Source organism: Dermacentor andersoni, chromosome 9 (assembly GCF_023375885.2).
Source record: "Dermacentor andersoni chromosome 9, qqDerAnde1_hic_scaffold, whole genome shotgun sequence".
NCBI lineage: Eukaryota > Metazoa > Arthropoda > Arachnida > Ixodida > Ixodidae > Dermacentor > Dermacentor andersoni.
In genome coordinates, this window is record NC_092822.1 from 65633249 (window position 1) to 65655741 (window position 22493).

Genomic DNA, 22493 nt, shown 5'->3' on the forward strand with positions numbered 1-22493 from the left:
AAGAAGAACACTGGTGAGAAAGATAAAGTGATGCTTAGAAACAATGCAAGAATGACAATTCTGTGTGGCCTTAGGGCCATGCTTCGTTCCATGTTTACTCTTACGTCATGTGTCTAGTCTACTTATCGCAGCTTGTCAAGTTATACTTGCTTTTGTGTTCATCGATTCCTTTCTTTATATCTATATTTTTTTTTTTTGTCGCGCAGGACGGGATCCTGCTATCTGGTCTTTGTATTGTATGTCATTAAGCCTTGTAACTGCTGATGTATCCACCAGCTGCCAGGTCAGCCGACAAGCGCTATGTGCTTAGGCTGACCAGCATATTCATGTGTATGAAAAAACGGGCGAATAAAACTGCATTGTATTGTATTGTATTCTATTCAAGCCAAATACCGTCATTCTGAGCTCCAAATCAAGCTCTCATCAAATCTCTAACGCAATGCTCAAGCAAATACTACTGGAGGAGGACAGAGTTTTTTTTTTTAATGTTTACTGTGTTGTAGCTCATTGGTGGGCCACCTTGAGAACATATACTATTCATTAATATACAGGTCTTTCCTAATATGCCTGGACCTCTCCCCTTTTTATTTCCATTTTTGCGCTAAGTGACCCTAGATCTCATGGTCTGAAATTGTTCAGTATAAACCGACTAGCCAAGAAATGCATACTACCAGGCCTTTCCTGCTGTACAAAAAATACAGACAACAAAATGCGGTTAGAGGGTTGGGACCTATCTTTTGCACTGTACATGGGCGCTACAAAATGTCAGCCTGGAGATAGCAATGCAGAAAAGGACAGAACACACAGCTATTGGAAAGGCTTCTGCCAATTTCTTCTGGCACACACTGACCGCAAGTCTGTCTCGAGATCCATGCCTACGAGGATGATGGTGGGGCCTTGAACTGTTCTGTGCATTTTCGGCAATGGTTGACCAAGTGAGATCGCTGTACAAATCCCCTTCCACACAGGTCACAGATGAAAGGCCGCTCTCCGGTGTGAATCCCCAGGTGCTCCATGAGGTGGCTCCGCTGGAAGAAGGATTTGGGGCAGTGAGGGCATTTGTGGTTGGCCATGGAGCCCCTGTGCATCTTGCGGTGTCTAATGAACGAAGCCTTCTGGACAAAGCCAACCCCACACACGTCGCACACAAGACGTAGATTCCTGCTGTGGCTGCGGAGATGTCTCGAAAGCTGCTGCCTCGTGGGAAACCTACAGGCAGACAAAAACATGTCAATTCTGTTGGTACTGCAGAAAACGCACTAATCTTCAGTGGCTCAATATGTCCCACCAAACATGTACGAAGCTTTTTAAGAAAAATACTGATCATTCTATGCAAATATGACCAAGTACGTGTTGTTTGAAGTTCAATTCAGAAGCTGCCAACAATAAATTTTTAGTCGCGAACATCCAATGAGCTAATTAAAATTAGTTAGCTAACATTTTAACAGTTGTACGAGTTATTCCACTAAAAGTCAGAAAACAGCAAACATTTAGGGACAAGCTTGAGCTGATGATAATCGATCAGGATCATAAAATGGAATAAAGCAAACAATGCATAAATAAGGAACACTACAGGATACCATAGTTAAGAAAAGAACATTTAAGCAATGAGATTGAGGTGCCTACAGGTGGAGGCTGTAGATGACGGGCACAAAACAAAGATTAACTGCAAGAAACTGCGATATGTTTCCATCCTGTCTCAGATATAACTTTAGCTGACGACTATGATGCAAACATGCCTGCAAACTGTGCTAGCGCCTGGCAAGGACACCAGATACATTACCATGAGGTCAAGTCATCTGACAAACCAAGCAAAGAATAAAAAACTGGGCTGCGTACACCGTGGGACACAGGTGGCAGCTCAACGTCAGCTGGCCGGTGTGGGTCCGCATATGTTGTCGGAGCAGAGTCCGGTGGCCGAAGACCTTGCTGCAGATCAGGCAGCAACGCCGATGCTTGTCTGGATGTGTGCTTTCGTGTTCCGCCATCTCTGCACGGCGCGGAAAATTGGCACCGCAGAGGCTACACCAGAATGGCCACTCCTGCCGGTGCAAAACCGAGTGCTGGAGCAAGAGTTGGTGTGTATTAAAGGCATCGTTGCAGAGCTCGCACTGGAACTGAAGGCCAGCTTCCCCACCGCATTCACTGTCTTGTTGACTACCCGTCACCGGCTGCACGGCAGCATCCGTGGCTGTTGCTTCGAACTCATCAGCACTGGAATCTGGAGGCTCTTCCTTAACAATGCCTCTCAATGCTGAATCTGGACACCCTGAAAATTTGAAGGATAGACATTTCAGCATCCTGCTTCACTCAAGAAACAACAGAGAGGAAAAAAAAAACAATAATAAGAAGAAACCAGCCCAGAAGACTGTTCATGTGAGCAATATGACAGTATATCGGCAATCTGGCGAAAGTTGCTAGAAGGTGCAACCAACAGCTCAAATTTAGTCGAACAGAATGCAAGCTAGTACCAGCATGCTTAATCTTCATGAAAAATGCAGTGAGAGGTCGGTGACTGGTCATATTTATTTTTTTTAGCCTGCAAAAGACTTCAGGGTGTGACACAAACTTGCACACTTTACGACACTGTCTTCAAAGGCCAGAGATTTGGGTTTCACTCTTGTCAATCCTGCTTGCTCAATGGAAAGGCTGTCTTGTGATATGGAATGTAGTTGTGGAAAGCATACCATAGCAAATACATTTCCGTGTGCTACCTCATAACAGCGACACTGCCTGGCAAGGTTTACCGACAATCCATATTTCCTTTTTCTTTTCTTTTGAGGCACCAAAACCCAGGCTTGTGCCATAACACGTTGCACATATCAAGTTTCGTGCATTGTACGTCTTGTGCAATGAACCAAGCACAAATAACAAGCTCAAGGACAAGAAGAAACTTCGGTAATATTTATTTTGTATACTGAAAATGGTACTCAGTTTCTTGTATTTTGGGAACCATTCAGTATTATTTTGCACATAACAATGGATTTAGAGAGTTTAAACACAACATATGCTGATTTTTAAAACTGTTAAACAAAATTTTTCATAATGATTCAAAAATGCGTACATGTCACACGATCCAGTAAGCATGAATAAACAAGTGGCAGTCAAAGTCAACAGTTAAGAAAAATAACAGAAGAATTTCGGCCATGGCAATTCCAGATAGATAGAATGGCAACATACAAGAGCGCTCAAGCAGCTTGAGCCCTAACATATACTTTTCACATGCATGCCATTAACTTCTGACATTGCAATATTTCCATTAAATAGCTCGCTGAGAGAAAATCTGCATGTACAGCCTGACCGAATCACCATAGAAGGCAACACTCTGAAATTACTCAAAATTTTGAGCACAGAACAAGGCTCCAGAAATGAATAATCCTAGCAAGTTCTGTCACTAACACTGCTGCCCTCCGTCGAAGCACAGTACGACTTTGAAGCAATGAAAGTGCACTGCAGTGGTTGTAGCACGCAGCAAAATTTTGATATGCCCCAGACTGCGACTCTGTGCCAGAGCTTCCATAATTTCTGGTGCAGGCACTAAGCTAAAAAGTACATTTACACAACACTCCATTATAACCAGAAAGGACAGCACAAAAACAGAGGTCAGCTTACGGATATTTGCTGACAAAGAAAATTTTAAACAAACGAACGGTGCAAAGCTAGTGAAATGCAATAAAGAAATTGCAAATAATTTATGTTGTATTAAAGGGGCCCTCACCAGGCCCCATTGCATATTTTTGTTATACACTGAAAGTTGTTGGACGGCGTCTAGATAGCATTCTACCACAGGAATTTTTTCAAATTGGTTCGTTATAAGAGATAGGAAAATTTGACATGTTGCACTGCCATGCTGCCAGAAGGCAAGCTTCGCTGCCCGCCACATTCTCTGCCTTTGCCTTGACTAGCGTCCACAAGTGAAAAACCTTCCATGCCTTCTCTTATACTGGAGTCTAGAAACAGCGTCGTGCTTACGCCACGAGCTCCGCCTGCCCTTTTTTTATTTCTTTTTTTCTTCTTTTTTTTTTTTTTGCAGTGCGGTGCACTCTTAGTGGCGGCATACTGCACTGAATGGTTTACCGAGGCCCCGTACCGTAATTAGCGATGCTTCAGGCAATGCAACTTACATAGAGGCGTTCATGCCTGTTACCTGGCTGAACGAGGTGCTCCCTTGAGATGAATGGTGCGCTGGCTTCAGTTTTAAATTTCAGCTGTTTTTGTGCTATGCAGTTTGACACTTTGCAGCATGATTGCCACCACATGATCTCTGCACCGCGCTATTCTGTTTGCAATGCCCAAACCTGGTGAGGGACCCTTTCGCTTATAAGCAGAGAACCTTGTGATGAGCTTTATTTTGGCTAAGAACATGGAAATATTTTTACAGAACTGAAATGATACAGGCATTCCATCTGCCTTGTGAAGTTCTTTCTTTGCTGACACATGAGAAAGGGCATAAAGATAGAATTAAAACATACACAAAACAAGAAAGTAAACAAACAAACAAATAAACAAACAATGATGGTCACTTGGTGATATACGCAAGGAAGAGAATGAACAGGAAAGTGTCCAATTTCTGCATTTCATAAAATGCACAATATTGATCTGAAATGAAACAAAATTTATGATCAAATATAGTTCCAAACACTTTGCAACAATGCGGGCTACTCTGGTGCCATCTCGTAGCGATCGTCACCGCAGAACAGGTCTTGCGCAGCACTACGCTTTTCTTCTCACGCTTTCGCCACACCCTCCTCCCCTTTCCGCCTCATGGTTTGCTGCACCCTCCTCCTCCGCTTTCCTCCTTGCACTCTCTTCGCTATTGCAGTCTTTCATCCCCAGCTGCGCTCTGCGTTCACTATTTCATCCTTCACTGTGCTTGTTTGCTCGGTTACCCTGAGGGATGCTGTCACTCAATGCAGGAACGGCACTAAGAGCTGCGTTCTAAAGTGAATTGCACTGCAAAATGCACGGAGTGAGACAAACATGACCACACAACTTGCGCAGCTTCCATAGCATTGCTTGCCAAATATGAGGTGGGGTACACATGCTGCAGCCCCAGAGTTTATGAGGATGGTGGTTCAACTGTAATTTGGTCAATGCATTTCCGGCTGTGCCTTTCCAAGTGAACACGCTGCTTGAATCCCTTTCCACACAGTTCGCAGCTGAACGGCCGCTCTCCCGTGTGAATCCTCTCGTGCTTTAGGACATCAGACCGTCGGTAGAAGGCCTTGGGGCAGTGAGGGCAGCTGTGGCGCTTGCGGCCATCCTGGTGAATCAGGCGGTGTCTTGTAAGCGACGCCTTCTGGCTAAAGGTACTCCCACACTGATCGCACGCAAAGCGTGCACGACTGCCATGGCTGCGTAGGTGGCTTAGGAGCTGCCTCTTCGTGCAAAACCTGTGGACAGATGAAACGCATGTTAACTACATTGTAATTGCGGATAAGGTGCTAATACTCAGTGGTTGATGAATTTGTTGTTTTATGGTGCAAGGGCCAATTATGACCAAAGAGCGCCAGGTCAGTGTTGATGGGTTTGCAGTGGGTAGATGGATTCCGTGAGTGATAGTGACGTAGCTGTAAAGGGCCTAAAAGGAATCTCGGTAAAGCGCATAAAAGCTATATGTAATAAAAATTATGGCTATGGCTAATGAGAACTAAGAACATAAAAGATACATTGTGATAGAATGATGATATATAAACATACATGAAGGTAAACGTTTACAAGAAGCACTACTGCCTAAGAGAGCCCTTGGAACGAAAGGGTCTGAAGGCATGTGCTATAAAAAAAAATATTATCGCAGCGGCATCCTCTGTAGAGAGGATGTGCTACAAATTCGTAGGGCTAACAACATGTAAGACAACATCAATATTCAGTGGTTGTGTGCCAGTTGTACCAACTATATGTCGCCAAGAATTAAGAAAATTACAGAGGGCTTTATGTCAACAGTGATCGCTGTGTGTTCATGTACGTTGTACATGCTAGTCACGAGTGTTTCTCTCATTCTGAAACAATAATTGGCTAATAAGTTTAATCAGCTAAATTTTATTTACTTACCTAATCAATAAACTGTCAATTCAAGAGTAGTAGCAGATGTTGAGAAATGAACTATAAGGGCATAGGAACCTAGGTTTTGTGGTTTTTCTTTTCAGGAAAAAAAGAAAAAGTCAGTGAGATTTTTAAAAATTCGATGTGACAAAGTGTCCACATCATCAACAATAGCAGTGGCCTCAAACTTTAACCTCTTCATCTAGTATGCTGCGCATCTTACACACATTGAAAGACAGGGCTTTGCATTTGATAGGAACTGAAAATGATCCCCAAGAGTTGCTGATAGGTCAAGGAAAAAGCACAGCCACTCGTTCTAAGTACAATAAGCTAGGTTTGCATTTGATAAGGCTTATGTTTGAGAGTGCTCAATCCCTGCTGCATGAATGTATTGTCAAGCAGTACTTTAAAATTTTCATTGGCTTTCTTTTCTCATCAGAAAAAAGGGATACACAAGACCTAAGTTCCTTTACATGCTGTTACCAGTCATTTATCAAAACCTGCCACAACTTCTGCACTGATGACATATTAATTATGTAAGGTAAGTAAAAGTTAGCTAATTAAACTAATAATTTTTGCAACAATAAACTCAAGACCACCATAAACAAGCATCAACAAACAGTGATCATTACTCGTGTAAAGCTTGTCTAAAGCCCGCTGTTATTCTTTAGCGCTATATCTATTCAGTAGATATGCCAACGATTCAAAACTCAGGCAATTCAAACAGAGCTCAACATTCTGGTTGGATGACATGTTTTCAGCGATATTTCAACCAATTATATAAATAGAGTCAGAGATTTGAGCTAAAGAAATCTGTCTGGCTTCTCAAGTAAAAAAGGTTACAGAAAATGTTAAAGCTTGCTGGAGCACTAAATGAGGTTGCAGAGGCTCTTATCGCCAAATGATGAAGGCTTGCCGCAAAGTCAAGGAAGCTAGATCATGTTTTCCCAGCATGAAGTTTCTAATGTCTAACATGTCGACAGAGATTTGGTGTCCATAATGAACTTTCTTACAGATACAAGGAGTCATTCCAAGTTTGTTTTACACAAAGGTACATTGTACTGTCATCACGGAATCAATAAGCAAGACGAACAACACCTTCTAGTTATTCCTGGCTCCTTTAATTTTGGTATTTTATCCACGATACACCTGAAGGAGGTCATGTTGGTAAATGGGCCACTCTACAGAAGGTTCAAGAGCGCTTTTGGTGGCCGAGGATGGACAGGAGCGTTTGTTCACACATTGCAAGTTACGAGGTATGCCAACAATCTAAATGGCTTCTAGGCCGTCAACCTGGGCTCCCTACACTCATTAAACCTCAAGAGACAATTTTTGACACTGTGGAAATGAATCACGTTGGGCTTTTGCCAACAACGGCAGCGAGTAACCGTTACATTATAGTCATGGTGGTCTTCTAAACATTCTTGGAGATCACTTCCATGGTTTCGCTTGCTGCCAGCTGCATCTTAAATTTTTTACAGGACCAATTCGAATGGAGGCAGGGCCTCCCAAGCAAGCTTATCTCCAACAGGTCGACCACTTTCCGTAGCCACGAGCTTCACACTTCCCTTCGCCAGGCTGGAGTAAAGCACCACTTCAAGTCAGCCTGCTACGTACAAGCGAATGGTCTGACAGAGAGGTTGAACCAGACCATCTAGGCCCAACTCACCCCACACTGTAAAAACAAAAGGCTAGGTCAAGCGGACTGGGATGAGCATCTTCAAGTGGCTGCACAAGCAATTAACAAGGCATTACAGAGCTCAGCTAGGACGCCCCCATAATAAATTATGCGTGCTCAGCTGCCAAAACTGGGTGCTATACTCATCTTGGACACACCTGTCAAAATAGGATGTTCCACTGCACAATAGACAGTTTCCCACAACATCCTAGCAAAGGCACATGAGAGAGTTGCTCAGGCGCAACAGGCACAAAAGTGACACTATGACCATTGCCATCATCTAGCACCACAATACAGGATGATTGGAGACAAAAGTCTGAGTAAAGCAACACCACCAGTTATTGATGCAGAAGCGACGTGTCAAATATGAGGAACCATTAATTGTTGTTGAATGCCTAGGCGATAGCACTTGGCAAGTCAGCTGCCCGCTTTGTGAAGCACGCGTAGATAGACGAAAGTGGAACAATTTTTGCCGTACGTATGTTTCAGAGTGTATCAAATGAAATAAAGGGTTCATTGGCAAAACTACCGTGTTGCGGTAAGCTGTGCTTTATTTTAAATTTTCTGATGAGCAACAAACGCAACATGGCCAAGTGCAATGAAAGAGGTGCATGAGCACCACTAAAGGTAAAGAAAGAAGTCGAAGAAAAGATCAGCGCAGGGGCACTGACACACTTCCTGTTTTGTACCTTCCTTATAATATACTGTCGACTAGCATTAATTCAACCCTTACAGGAGCACAAGAATTGAAAGAATTATCCAAAAGGTCAAATTAACAAATGGCAGCAAAATGAACGAATTCAAACGTTCACTGCTTGAGGCAGTTTGTAATGTCTTTGTGCTTCTTGTTCTCGAAGCACCACTTAACCGGCATGCGGCAATGAGCACCAACATGCTTAGACGCTGCCTCAGCATTGAACTGAAAGCAAAAGGAAAGTTCTTAACGTTATGACAATAAAAGTGAAGTGAAAGTAAATTAAAACAATTTCATGCCTAGGAAACAGTTGCACTACCTGCTGAATTCCTTGTTTTTCAAGCCTTAATAGCCACTATGAGCATGAGGGGATGCCCACGTGAAACACAGAGGCTGCAAGCTTCTGTGTTTGCACAAACTTTTATTCTGTAGAAATGTATCGTTTCTTGCCGAGACCTTTAAGTGTGTTCAAGTTAAGCGAAAAGTCAAATGAATCAATGTCTATTTAACAAGAGTAGACTGTTTAGTACTGTGCGTGCATGTGTGTGTGAATGATTTTCTAATAAAAGTGATTGTTGTGATTGAGTACACATCTTGTGCATTTCTTCTCTGTTGCCCGCATTTCTGGTGAGCACCGCACGAAACACCAGTTAAACAAATGCCAACTTGTTCAGTTTTCAGTTAATATGCAGCTCCCTTCACAATCAGGCCTTTGAAATGGAGTTGCTGTTCTGGAAATCGAACCGGTGACCTTGTGAATGTGCACATGCGACAATAAATTTAAATTCATTGCTGTTAAATGCAAGATGATGAGTTGGATAACCAGTTCAGACGCTGTACACAATTATGCACGACGAGATAGTGCATCAAAAGCAAAAGCACTGATCGAGAAGATCACATCCAAGATGTGTTGCATATGCCTTGATACACTTCCCATTATAGTGCCAACTGTATTTGTGAGTAGTTGAAAGGTAGATGGTGGGGCATTTGCTCTCAGTACCAGCATGTCATTGTGAAGTGTGTTCGCTTTTTTCATTGCTTTTCACAATGTCTTACATCAGGCATATTCTTCAAGTGGCTGGATAGACGCTTTCCAAGTATGCTGGACATGAAATAGCTGATGTTCTCATATCTTACATTAATTCCTATAAAGAGCTGTCGCATGGAGTCCAGAATATACAAACCTCACGAAACTCACTGAAGAATTGAAGATTCTTAATCTGTTCAGCAGATTGCTTTCCATGATTCTAAATATGCAATAAATGTGGTGACAATAAACTTCCAATGGAAAGAATTCATTGGCACCTGAACATGGTATACTGTGGTGTGAACAGAACAAGGACCAAGGTAGAAATGTAGAGAGAAAGAGAGGTAGTATTTGCTCTACAGTAGAAAGGGTGCTGGCACATAACCATGCAAGAAACGAAAACAAACGCTCCATCAAACGTGTGGATAAATATACATGTGCTACAGGTGTCCCCTGCATTAACCCATTGTCGTGTGGTAATGAATACATTATGCTAACGCTGTGATGTCTAAATTCCTGATTAGAAGAGCATGAGCTTCCTCTCAAGGGAGTTGTGTCACCACATTTAGATATGCATTACAAATTATGTAGCTGCAAGCCCCTCTATCAGGATACGTCTATCATTTATAAATATGCAAGCCAGCAGACAAGAGCCATAACTGTGGCCTACAACACGAGAATTAAGAATAGCATGTGCATTATCCAACTGTCAGCGACTGTGAACAAAAAAGTTCTTGCTGTGTGATTAATCTTTGGAAATCTGTTCCGTCTCTCATGCTTGTTTTTTGCGACATTCTGTTTTCCCATTATGCACATTGTCACTGTGGTAACTTTAGTTAAGACAATGTTGTGTCATTGTATTTCAACCATGGCACTTTTTTTGTTAATGCTGTATATAACATTTGAAATCAACAGTCAAATTATGTTAACATTTAGATTTACACATTCAGCTGGCTCCAATTTACTTTTATTTTCACCTGAACCCTGCCCCTTTCAGAAAAAACAATTTTTGCAGTGACACAACAGGTACAAAACCATACTGTCATGAACATTTTGTCAGATTAAATGTGACACACATTATCACACCTATTTCAATCTACAAGATGCTCTGACATTATCTGAGTATACATGCATCTTGAATGCTCTAATCACATGCAAAAGGATGGGCCTGTCCTATCAGAGTGTACTGATTATTGTAGCACATTCTTGAACTCGTGCAGATATATTAAGGTATTCAGAATGTATGATGAAACCTTTATAACTATGAGAGAGCATGACAGCTGTGCCATTCAATCGGATGACTACTGACTGTCCTTGTACCTAGTGTGACTGCTGAGTTGTAACTTAACTCAGAGGGCATAAGTTCATCCACTAACGAGGTTCTTTCCAAGTTGGCTGTTTGCCTGTCAGTGCTTGTCACTATCATGGATGTGGAGCATAGTCTGCGAAATGACCGTTGCTCATGCTAGTTATAACCAGCATAATTTTGCTAACCATGTGTGCAGTGTTTTGTGCTCATAGAAATCATGTCATTTCCTAAAGGTGTATTAACGCAACAGCGTTAAGGAGCTTGTATCGCAGAAAAGCCGGTGTCAGCGGTGTTGGCCGTGGGCGAAAAATCCCAGAAGGCAATTCATATTGAAGCAAATACCGAACCACGCATACCCAACCAATTTTCTACCACCAAAGTTGCTCATACCTTGTCTTTCATTCTTTACAAAGTTATTCCTCGGAATTTTGAGAAGGACAGCCCATAAACAAATGTAATGGGAAAAAACATTGACAGTGCATGTCCTCTATGTTAACTCTTCTCAGACTGAAATATTAAAAGTGCGAAACAATAACAGGAGATCCATCCACGCAAGAGGCCGCGTTTCTACCAGGAAGCTCGCCTTCGTGCATAGCGTTTGCAGCCAGCGTTTCCCTATAAACATTACGGTTACATAACCTGCAGTTGCCGGGAAACAATAAAAGCAGTAGATGGTCTTTGAACGCTGTCGCGTTCTGCCCTTAAAGGCGAAGCTTAAGCGTCCTCCAAATTTTGACCTGAAACTATTTCACTCTTATTGCTTCTTTATGCAGCTGTTGACTTAACTGCTGGCATAGAACAGAGATAATTGGAGTGAAACCGAAATCTTCCCATCCTCTGTCAGAGGTACCTCTGGTTCATAACTATGATGCAACGCTGTTTGAAAACTCTGCTTACACCTGGCTGATATACAATGCACATCGTCATGAAGTCAGCTCATCCAATGAACCAAGCCAAAAATATGAATTGGACTGCGTACGCCATGGGACACAGGTGGCAGTGGAACGTTGGCTGGCCTGTGTGGATCTGCATATGCTCGTGCAGCAGATTCTGGTGGCTGAAGGCCTTCTTGCAGATCAGGCAGCGATGCTGGTGCTTGTTCACATGTGTGCTCTCATGCTTCACCAGCTTTTCGCTGCACGGGAAATTGGCACCGCAGAGACCACACCAGAATGGCCACTCCTGCCTGTGCACCACGGAGTGCTGAAGCATGAGTTGATGTGTGTTGAAGCTCTCGTTGCAGAGTTCACAGTGATACTGACAGCCAGCTTCTTCTTCACTGTCTTGTTCGTCATCTGTCACCTGCAAGGCAACATCCCTGGTTGATGCTTCGGACTCGTCCCCACTGGAATCTGCAGGCTCTCTCTTGGCATCTGTGAACCCTGAATCTCTATGCCCTGAAAATTTGAAGGAAAGAGATTTCGGTATCCTGCTTTATCAATAAGCAGCAGTGAGAGAAAAAAAAAATCAGAGAAGCCCAGTGCAGAATTCAGTTCATGTGAGCAATAGGACAATATAACATTGACAGTTCGAAGAAAATTGCAAAACGGGTGGAATTTAAGCATGATCCACGGTTTCCGGTTGCTTGTTGTTTTCTTTTCTCACAAACCAGATGCACGTCACACATCGTATGTGTATACAGCTGCGCCCTTCTTGCCAATAAAATTCAGCTGAAAGTTTGCACTTGTGTTTGTCAAGCCTCCTGTCTACATATCTAGCTTGTGCATGAAACCTCGCCGTCATGGAATGTAAGCTACAACTCAAATCTGGTGTCAAGGAATGTAAAGCTTGCAGCAGCCTCCTTAGTCATTATTGCAAATATAATGAGAGCCTTGCGAGGAATCAGTTGCCTCCTTAGCCAGCAAATGACTTCAGCTTGCGTTACTGTACTGCTTAATTTAGAATGCTGTTTCGAAAGGCCAGAGATATTGGTTTTCTGTCCTCCCTGCTTCTTGTGCGATACTATGTTCTGTGGCAACAAATGTAGTTGTGGTAGGCCCAATAAAACCTTCCTGTGCACTACCTCATAACCGCAGCACTCATCATAGTTCATCTACATCCCGGTTTCTCTCATTTCTTGTGTGTGCAGAGTTCCAGAAAGAATACCATGCATGACAAATTTTACACTATGAAACACAGGTCAACAATAATAATGTCAAGAAAAAAAAACACCCTTTGGGAGTATTCAGGATATTGCAACTGGTAAGCAACTGCACTTTTACTCATTTCTCACACTTGAAGATCCTCAAATCATGTGCACAGAGGCATGCTATTAGGCCAGTACAGGCTAGTTCACATTCAGTTCACAATGGACAAGAATGCATGGCCATACTTTCTTTTGCATGTCTCCGAAGACTAGCAGTAGTTCACAAGAAACAGGTGCTACTATCAATGCTAGTGCTACAAAAGACACAGATGCCATAATAATGAGGCATGTAGGGATTGTGAACAATCTACACGTTGTTACATGGGCAACTGTCCTTAATGTGGAGCCAAAGTGCACATGGAAGCAACACTGTACTCTATCGACATTTCTGGTGTGCGCAAGTTTCACTGTGATACAAAAAAATTCAATAAAATTACTTTTTTCAGAATGTTCTCACTTTGGCCGTCAAGGACACAAGTGTTGATCTCACACGCATATTTCAATCAAGATGTGTGAAAAAGTACAGCCAACGCTTCCAAGGAATTTTCACATGAGTACATGAATAACGAAGCTGACTAATTTTAAAAAAGTGACTATCAATTTCTCAGACGACAAAAAAACAACAACAAATGAACCTAGATTGAGCAGGTGCAGTAGTGTGAGGGTTTGAAGGTGAGCATTCGTTACAGTTTCTATAAGAAACACCTTATCATGGCCAGATCATAGGCTTCACCACAATGCACACCAGAGTTGTGCAGAAATAAACAAAGCATGTGAAATTCAGTTCACTTCTTATGAGACAATGTGCAGAAGCATGCACAGACACATTTGGGTATTGAAAAGTTAGTGAACTAATTATAAGTGACTATGAACAGGCCGAAGCCAAATGTCTGTGGCTGAAAAGAAAGTAGGTTGCCTGTTCAGCTGGGTTCTTTGCAAATGTGATGTGGCATTTTAGTGTAGCTGGTTGTTAGACAAGCTGAAGCCGGGAACTTTGTGTGCCTGAAAGGTTAACGTAACAATCAAATACATGGGAGAGTGTGGAAAGAAAAATAAATTGCAAACACTTCATGTTGCTGCAACTTGTAAGCGGCCAATTTCTAAAATGAGCTTTATTTGGTTTATAATATATAAATGTTGGCTGTCAAAAACAACATGGCAACAGAACTAGAATAATTAAGACCTTGCATATGTCATTTAAAGCCATTTTCTTCATTGCCAGCTTGAAAAATAAATAGTGAAAGAATCGATGTTCATAATAGTATGCTTGCTAACATGCTGATAAATGAGGAAGGGGTAAAGGGGGAGGATGAAAAGGACACAGGAAAGCGTTTAACTCCTGCCTTTCAATAGATTTGAAAGACTGATTTGAAATGAAACGAAATTTGTTATCAAATGAACTCAAGCATTTAAGTATGCGTGCGTTGTCTGGCCTCCAAGTTACGCTCACATTAAACCTCTAATTCAATGATGAGGAAAATATAGGAGGAAAACAACTTTTTTAAATGCTTAATAGTCGTGCACTAGTTGGCCATGATGGGAACTCGCGCTGTGCGCTAGGTACACAGGTTGTTCCTGCAGTGCTGAAAATAAAGGGCAATGCACCTAAATGGTACAAGATATGGCTGAAGTAATGGAAAGTGGATGATGTGCAACACAATCCTGAATGCAGCAATGCACAGCTGGAGCAACACAACACGCAACTATGTGACACTCTTCTGCACACTTCTAGCACACATTGACGGTGGGGCTATGTTTGGATCTATCCGTTGCAGCCTTGGAGCCTATTAAGACAATGGTGGGGCACTTAGTTGTTCGGTGCATTTCTTGCTGAGCTTTTCTAAGTAAGCATGCTGCGTGGAATGCCTTCCCACACAGGTCGCAGAGGAATGGCTGCTTGGTCGTGCGAGTCCTATTGTGCTTCATGAGATTGGACCATTGGTGGAACGACTTGAGGCAGTGAAGGCACTTGTGCTCTATGATAACTCTCTAGTGCATCTTCCTGCCTTTCAAATACAATGTCACCTCAGCAAATGCCACTGCTTGCTAGTAGTGCTTGTATCCCTGCCAGGGTTGCATACGTGTCTCAAAAGCTGCTCCTTCGTGGGAAACCTGCAGGTGCATAAAACACAGTAATTCTTTTCTTGCAGCAGAATGTGTGCAAATTTTCGCTGGCTCTACCCAAGCAGTAAACTTCCAATAGTTACATTGAATTCTGGAGTTCAAGACACACATAAAATTACAAAATGCTACATTGGATATTTTTGAAAACTTCATAACACTATTAAGCACATTCTGTGTCTCTGTCCCCGATACGAAGTTAAGCGTGAACTTCTCTGGACAGCATTGAACTGGCTGGACTCTAGACCATTTTTGGAAATGAAGATCCTTAAACCATGGCTGTACAGGTTGATAACACAGAGAGCTGCGAAAGCGTTATAGCAGTACCTCAAGTGAACCGGTCTTGGTGACCATTTATAGATTTGGTGCTCATTCAAATGTGCGAGAAACTGTCCTCTATATCTTTTCATCCCTGTATGCTCTTGCCCCAGTGCGGCGTAGCAAATTGGACGTGCGTGTGGTTAACCTCTCTGTCCTTCCTCTCTTGTTTCTCTCTTCAGACCACAAAATATATGCTTGCAATGCCAAAAACAATACTTAGACAAGGAAGCATTAAAGAAATACTGATGCCACATTTTTATCTTGCCTTCCTTGTTTCACTTGTATAGCTGCCAAATCTGTAATCATGGCATGAGACCCAAGTTACTTGAACATGCAAAAAAAATTGTGAATATTTCCCGTTTCTCATAAGAGCAATCCAAAACATGCACTGAATAGAGTGGCTTCAGGCATGCTCAGCTTGGTCTCTTTTGTGTATCACAAAAGTCGAAGGAGGTGGCAACGTGACATCAGCAGGGTGTGAATCAGTCAGCCTGGGTAAAGCGGTCGCAAGCTATGCTGCGGATGTCTTGCAGACAGGTTTAAACGATGGAATAGGAGAGACAAAATGAAAAGGGCATGCCATGTTTAGAAAGAAACAACAGCAAGGCACCAGGCTTATCCCATGAAGAGTGCAGAGAATCACAGAAAAGGAGGAGGAAAGCATGACCAATATGCCATGCACGAGGCTGTCAGTGCCTCAGTTGTTCTGTTGGCTTGTGACTGCCATGCACCAGGTTGATTGATGCGTGCGTCAAGCATTCTGTGATGCCACATGACTACTACTTACGATTTTAGTAACACGCTGAAAACACACCCTGCACCATAAGCTCCCATATGTGCTCATACCCACACGTGCTCGGGTCCGTGGTGTCGCAACGCACCAAACGCCTGCAAATCGCAGACGCCCCTGCGGGAGAACACTTGCCCTGAGAGATTAACAAAGGTACAGTGACGAGCACTAAGACAGGAAAGTGATAAACTAAGGAAAGCTTTTCAACAAATTTTTAACAAGATTGGAAAAAACTTCACCTAAAGGATAACATTGACAGTGATAACAAGGTTTAGCATTGCGCTTGAACTTAATGTACTTTATTCCAACTAAATACAGGTGTGACATGGTGTGATATAGCATGCAAGGTAACTGCCGCAATTCAGCAGAAACGGTGCTCTGGAAGCGACCAGGCATCTGACAATGCTGTCATGATGAGGTGCACCACCTGCAATGTTGCAGGCATTGCACCTTGGTGGCACATCCAATATGGGTGACGAAATGGGTGGCTCAGCAGAAATTATTGTGAATGTACATAATGCCCACAAACAGTAGATGGCACAACGCTCTCCTACATCCATTGCAGAGTAACTACATTCAGTATGCACTAAAACGATTCATATTTAACATTCCTGCAGTGATGCTTCACTGAATGAACTTAAATCATTCTGTGTGCAGGTTTTTGTGATGTGCTCATACTGTGACAAATATTTTTGCATTACTTTCTATGAGAAACTTATTAATCAGTTTCTGAGCATTAATTAATCATGTAAAAAGAAAAGGAGAAAAAAGCCATCACAACACCTCAGAAGAAATTGCCAGACTATTTGCCAAGAAAGCACGATGTTCGAGATCTAGATAAGAGGTGGTGGAGGACAGAGGAAGGGAGACTATTCACACAGGTGTTTACACCCATCTGTACTTTTAAAAACACTTCACAGTTCAGTCTGAGTCCTTCTGTAAAATGGTGGCCTAGGAAGCACACCGACAGGGAGGCCAAGCAAGGGGAAAGTGGTGGCGTAGGAACATTTAGGCCCAGGAAGCATGCAGGAGCAGTTATGTGCAGACGTGCCGGGTTCGTTCTGAAGAACATTGTCTGCTCAATGAACAATAAATTGTGAGCAAGGCCGGTCTGTGAAATCTAAATGTTTGCACAGTGAAGTGCCACTTGAGGCACCACTGTATACTAAATAAATGGACTGTCAAGTTATTAGCAGGCACTTAACATTTCGATATACAGATGAATACCAATGAACATTTATTTTAGCACATACACTTCAGATGTCAAGTACAAGAGATGCTGTACGTGGCTCAAGATAAACTTTGAGTGCCTGAAGTTTTTTAACGGCCAACAGAGAGTAGTACACAAGTGTTTTCGTATAATGTCCCAATCGGCATGCAATTGCCATGGTTCAAAGTCAAATCTGTGATCTCGTGCTCACCAGACTCATCTTACCCAAAAAAAGTAACACAAGGATTCTCAAATTTTGCTCTTTATTGACGCGAATCTCTAAGTTGCCACCTACTCAAAGAGCAGCTTCTGTCCACGAAGTCACATGAACCTTACACAAACTGTGGAAATTGTTTCAGCATGCATCTAAAGTCTTTTGACAAACTGCAAAGTGTTGGGCATGACAGCCAAGCCTGTTACCATTATTTAGGGCTTTAAGCCAAAGGCACGAACCGTTGGGCTAGTAGGTTCATGGTGAAGTTGAAGTGCCAAGAAAACATGCAGGAAGGAAAAAAGCGATGAACGCACAGTGCACCTTGTTACTGAGTATTAAGAGATGATTTCATATGCAAGAGGAACATAAACCTCACTCAAAGCAACCCAATTTCGTTGTCAGAAACTGATTACTCATAATCAGTCCTCAGTAGAAAACGGAGCAGACAGTAAAGTCAGATGCTAACGCTGCTTTCTTGCACAGTATATGAGGTAACAAGCTTCTGTAGGTGGGCGATACATCTCTCATTCAGGGATGGGCCTAAAGGGAGGCGCCCAACTGCCCAGTATATCCTTCCATTATCTTCTCACTATCTAATGTCACTATCATATTTTAATATAACCCCGAAGACAAATGTTAAGGTCAATCATATATAAATGGTTGCACTCTTCGAATTCTTAACAGGCCAGTCTTACTCAGAGTGGCTGCTTAGTATAACAGAAAGAACATAAAATAAGACAGACAGTGATGGCAAATAAACATTCCTGCACTCGGTCTCTGTGATGCCACAAGTTCTGACTATGCCCGAGTGGCACTAGTTGATCATGTATTAATTAAAAGAGGACGAAACCACACTAGGAAGCAAGGTTTTGCCTTCGTTATCTCAGTTACCATACTAAACTCATACTAAACAAGTGCAAATAGCATTCTAAAATAACATTGCATCAGACAAAAGTGATTTATTGCTTAACCTTGGTGTCCCATAGTCTACTTTAGGACAAAGGCCTCTCCCAGAGATCTTGGGTTAGCTATAGCTTGAATCAATTGAGCTCATTCTATACCTGCAAATTTCCTTATTTCATAGGTTTACTTCAAGACAGTAGCATGTTGCATCCAAGTCTTTACTATGGTCTTAAGGGCAACAGCAAGTAATTACAGGACACCATCATAAAATGGTGGCTCGCTGAAATGTTCTTTCCCTTCATTACAGCACTTCAAATACTATCAGCACTTGGACTTGTAGCTGACATATCTAGCAAGCCACCAGTAGAGTTTTACCCAAGGTGTTTTCATTCAATACATAAAAACTAAAAGCCAGCATAGTGCATTCTCAAACATTTATATTTCAGCATGTACTTTATGTGATAAAGACGTTAAAATGATGTCCATGGCCATGCTTTAAATCACTGCAAGGATCTGTAGAAATGCACCAAAAGGGCCCGATCTTTAAAAAAAAAAAAATTAAGTTGCTAAATGCCCACACACGTCAGCCTGAATGAAAGCCAGCCACATAAAAGCTACTGTACGTTCCGCCCTGCTCGTCTCTGCGGGTAACATGTTGGTTTTCACCTGAGTGATACACCCTGCTAAAGAAAACAGCCTCATGCTGGGTGAATGCTGGTGTTTTATTTGCTTCCATCTTAGACAATTTGCCCTTGGTCAATCATTCTCTCTCTTGGCTGTATTAACGTGCGCCTTTATGTTTGTTGAGTTACTTCTGCTTGCTTCTGCATTTTAGAAGATCAAGGGCAGAAATTACTACAATGAGAGGCCACAAAAGATAATCAAATACAGAGCAGGCAACAAGTGAAGCGGGCAAGAGTGAAGCTTGCTTGCTCGCAGCACAAATACAAGTAATACACTTCAAACAAAGACACATAAATACGTGCAAATGTAAAGGTCAATTCAAGCATTGCTCAGCCTATTCACAGTAGCATCCCCAAAGCCTGCCTAAATACCCACTATTGTTTGTGACAGTCACTATGTACCTCCAGAAAGCATCCTGCCCACAGCAAGTATACAAAATAATATAGATGTACTCTTCAATTTAGTGTCTTAAAGTTTGCGCATTAAAATGTCACAAAACATCACAAAATTTTAACCTATGCTTGCTGAGATCCTTTGTTAAACAAACGGTCAAAGGTAACAAAGTCTACAATTATAACAGAGGGGACAAGTTGAAACACACTCAGAGCTGACTATTTCAGCTGCAGCCTGAAGGTCAGGCTGCAGGTATGCAATCACTACAGGCAGCACATGCTTGGTAGAAGTTGTGCATGAAAACACTGTCATGCTTTGGTTAAACATGCATGGCTCTTGATTGGATGGCCTGTGAACATCCAAGGCTAAAGGATCACGACAGCTCAGCAATGTCTCAGACGCACATAAGAATAACAACAACAAAGCAGAACAAGAATAACTCATCTGGAATTTTCGAAAACATTAGTTTTGCAAGTGATTATTTTTGGCACATTTTGACGACCGAGAGAAACAACGAGAGGTAGGTAATGTGTTAATGTTCTAGCGGTCCTATAAAGGCAAGATACCGCACATTAGCCTTGTTCACATTATATGTCTGCTATATCAAGAATGTTGCATTTTTGTTAAGAGAAAAGGTTTATCGAATAAAGCAGCATGCAACATTTACAAAGAAGCGTGCAACAAATTTGTCTTGTTTTAGAATGTCAGTCACGTGCTCAGAAACACAAAATTGTCATACCGTGTCTGTGAACGTGATTGTCTGCAGTACATAACAAAAACTGACGTATTATGACACTGTGTTGAAGCCACCATTGACATCTATGTCGCGAACTAACCTAGCACAACTGCGCTTGTGTGCTTAGATGTCATTCACAGCAAAACATGCAGAGACATCTTCCTTTTTTTTTCATGCTTCACGAAGCTGTCTTCTTATAGCCAACATAATTTACTTTAAATTATTGAGGCTAACATGCAACTAATGTTTATGGCATCAGGGAGGTTTAAATGGAAGTGTAAGATGCATCAGTGTGTTCACAATTTCTGCCTTTCCTTATGTATGAAATGCAGGTATAAAATGCAGATATGAAATCAAATGTATCAATGTTGAGTTAATTCTGTACTGCAACTCAAGCAGTTCACATTCCCATGTGAAAAACTTCAAAAGCAGAACGAAGCATATCGAAACATTTATTAGTACATCAGCACCAACAAGCTCATGCAAAAGCTCAAGGACAAAAGTACAACATCTGAGGTCCCTCATACATTAATACAAAGCATGGTCAGAGAAACTGCACACGCAATTACACACACAATTTTGCACAATGATCACACTGCGTCTTATGCACATAATGTTTCTTACAAATTACATCCATTTGCAATGAAATTATGTAGTTCTACAGAATGAGCAACTCGAACAGCCTAAACAGTTCTAGCCTACTACTAAACACAATGTGCTGGTCCCAGTTAGCTGCAGTTAACTAAGGCCAATGATCATGGCCAAAGCATCACATGGCATGGTCCCATGGGGGCTATTAATGGCTTACCACAGGCACAATGTCAATCATCATCAAGATAACAGAAAGCCGGCTGGAACGGCATCCTCACTATCTCTTGAATGCCCCAACTCTCACAATGAAGGCAGCAGGAACACTGCACCAAGCAGGAGAGACGTGCAACTTCCTCTGGAATTTGAGTCGGCATGTTTGTGACTGCCAAAAACGCGGCACATTGTTCAGTAGCATCACGGGTGTTCATATTCTTACGGTGAAGGGAACGAAGAAGTTGAATTGGATTAGACGAAGACGAAGTCTGGCAGTTGCCTGAACGCCATATACGCCAGTTGTAAATATACGTTATTTTACAATCGTGGGCCTGCTTTCTTCCTGCAACATTTTGGTGGAAGGTGCGGGGTACAATCACGGAACTTCGCAGCGGACGTCATCTACCTGCCGCCACAATGGCAAATCAACCAACACAAGCGACAACGCCTCAGCAGCCCGTGCCAACGGTCATCCTCACTCATCCGCGGGACCCAGGGACATTTTGAGGCACGGACAACGCCGACGTCGAGGACTGGCTTACGATGTACGAACGAGTGTGCGACAACAGGTGGGATCCAACAATGATGCTAGCAAATGTGATATTTTACCTAAGAGTAACTGCGAGGCAATGGTACGACACACACGAAGCTGACCTAACGAGCTGGGATGTCTGCAAAGAAAAAATGCGAGACCTGTTTGGCAGACCTGTCGGTCGTCAGCTGGCAGCAAAAAAAGAACTTGCGTGTCGCGCTCAAACGTCCACAGAATCCTATGTCGTATACATACAGGATGTGCTGGCCCTCTGTCGCAAGGCTGATAACAACATGACCGAGGCAGACAAGATTGGTCACATATGAAAGGTACTGAGACGATGCCTTCAATCTCCTGATGTGCAAGGATTGTGCCACTGTGGATGCAATTATAAAGGAGTGCCGGCACTTCGAACAAGCGAAGGGCCGCCGCGTCGCTCATACTTTCGACCGATTGCCCAATACCACCGTGACATCTTCTTGCGAAGACCCGCCGCGCTTCGTTCAGCCCACAGGACCGGAAGAAATCACACGCATCGTTCGCCGTGAGCTTGAGGCCATGGCTCCGGCTCTAGTTCGTTCTGACTGTCGGGAAAGCATGCCCGCTATCTCCCTTATACAAGCGGTCGTTCGGGAGGAAATAGCAAGCTTGGGCATTCCATCTCTCTGCTCGGTCCGCCATACAAACACCTACCAGATTTCTCCGGCCGGTCGCTCCCAGACGCAAAGCTTTCCGCCCCCTCGTCGCAACCCAGCTGACTGGCGCACAGCGGATGATAAACCTATCTGTTTTAATTGTTACAGTATTGGACACATCGCCCGTCATTGCCGCAACCATTGGTCATCGCCTCCTCGGTGGTCGTCTCCGAATCACTACCGCCAAGTACCAG

The 22493-nt window shown here is 42.7% G+C and overlaps 1 long non-coding RNA gene across 1 annotated transcript; it reads left to right on the top strand.

Annotated features, from left to right (window-relative positions):
• The first annotated feature begins 5238 nt into the window (after nt 1-5238).
• LOC129384064 (uncharacterized) lies at nt 5239-9004 on the top strand. The gene is made up of 2 exons (XR_008611825.1): nt 5239-5309; nt 7524-9004. It is a non-coding gene; the product is annotated as an uncharacterized lncRNA (long non-coding RNA).
• Nucleotides 9005-22493: the final 13489 nt, after the last annotated feature.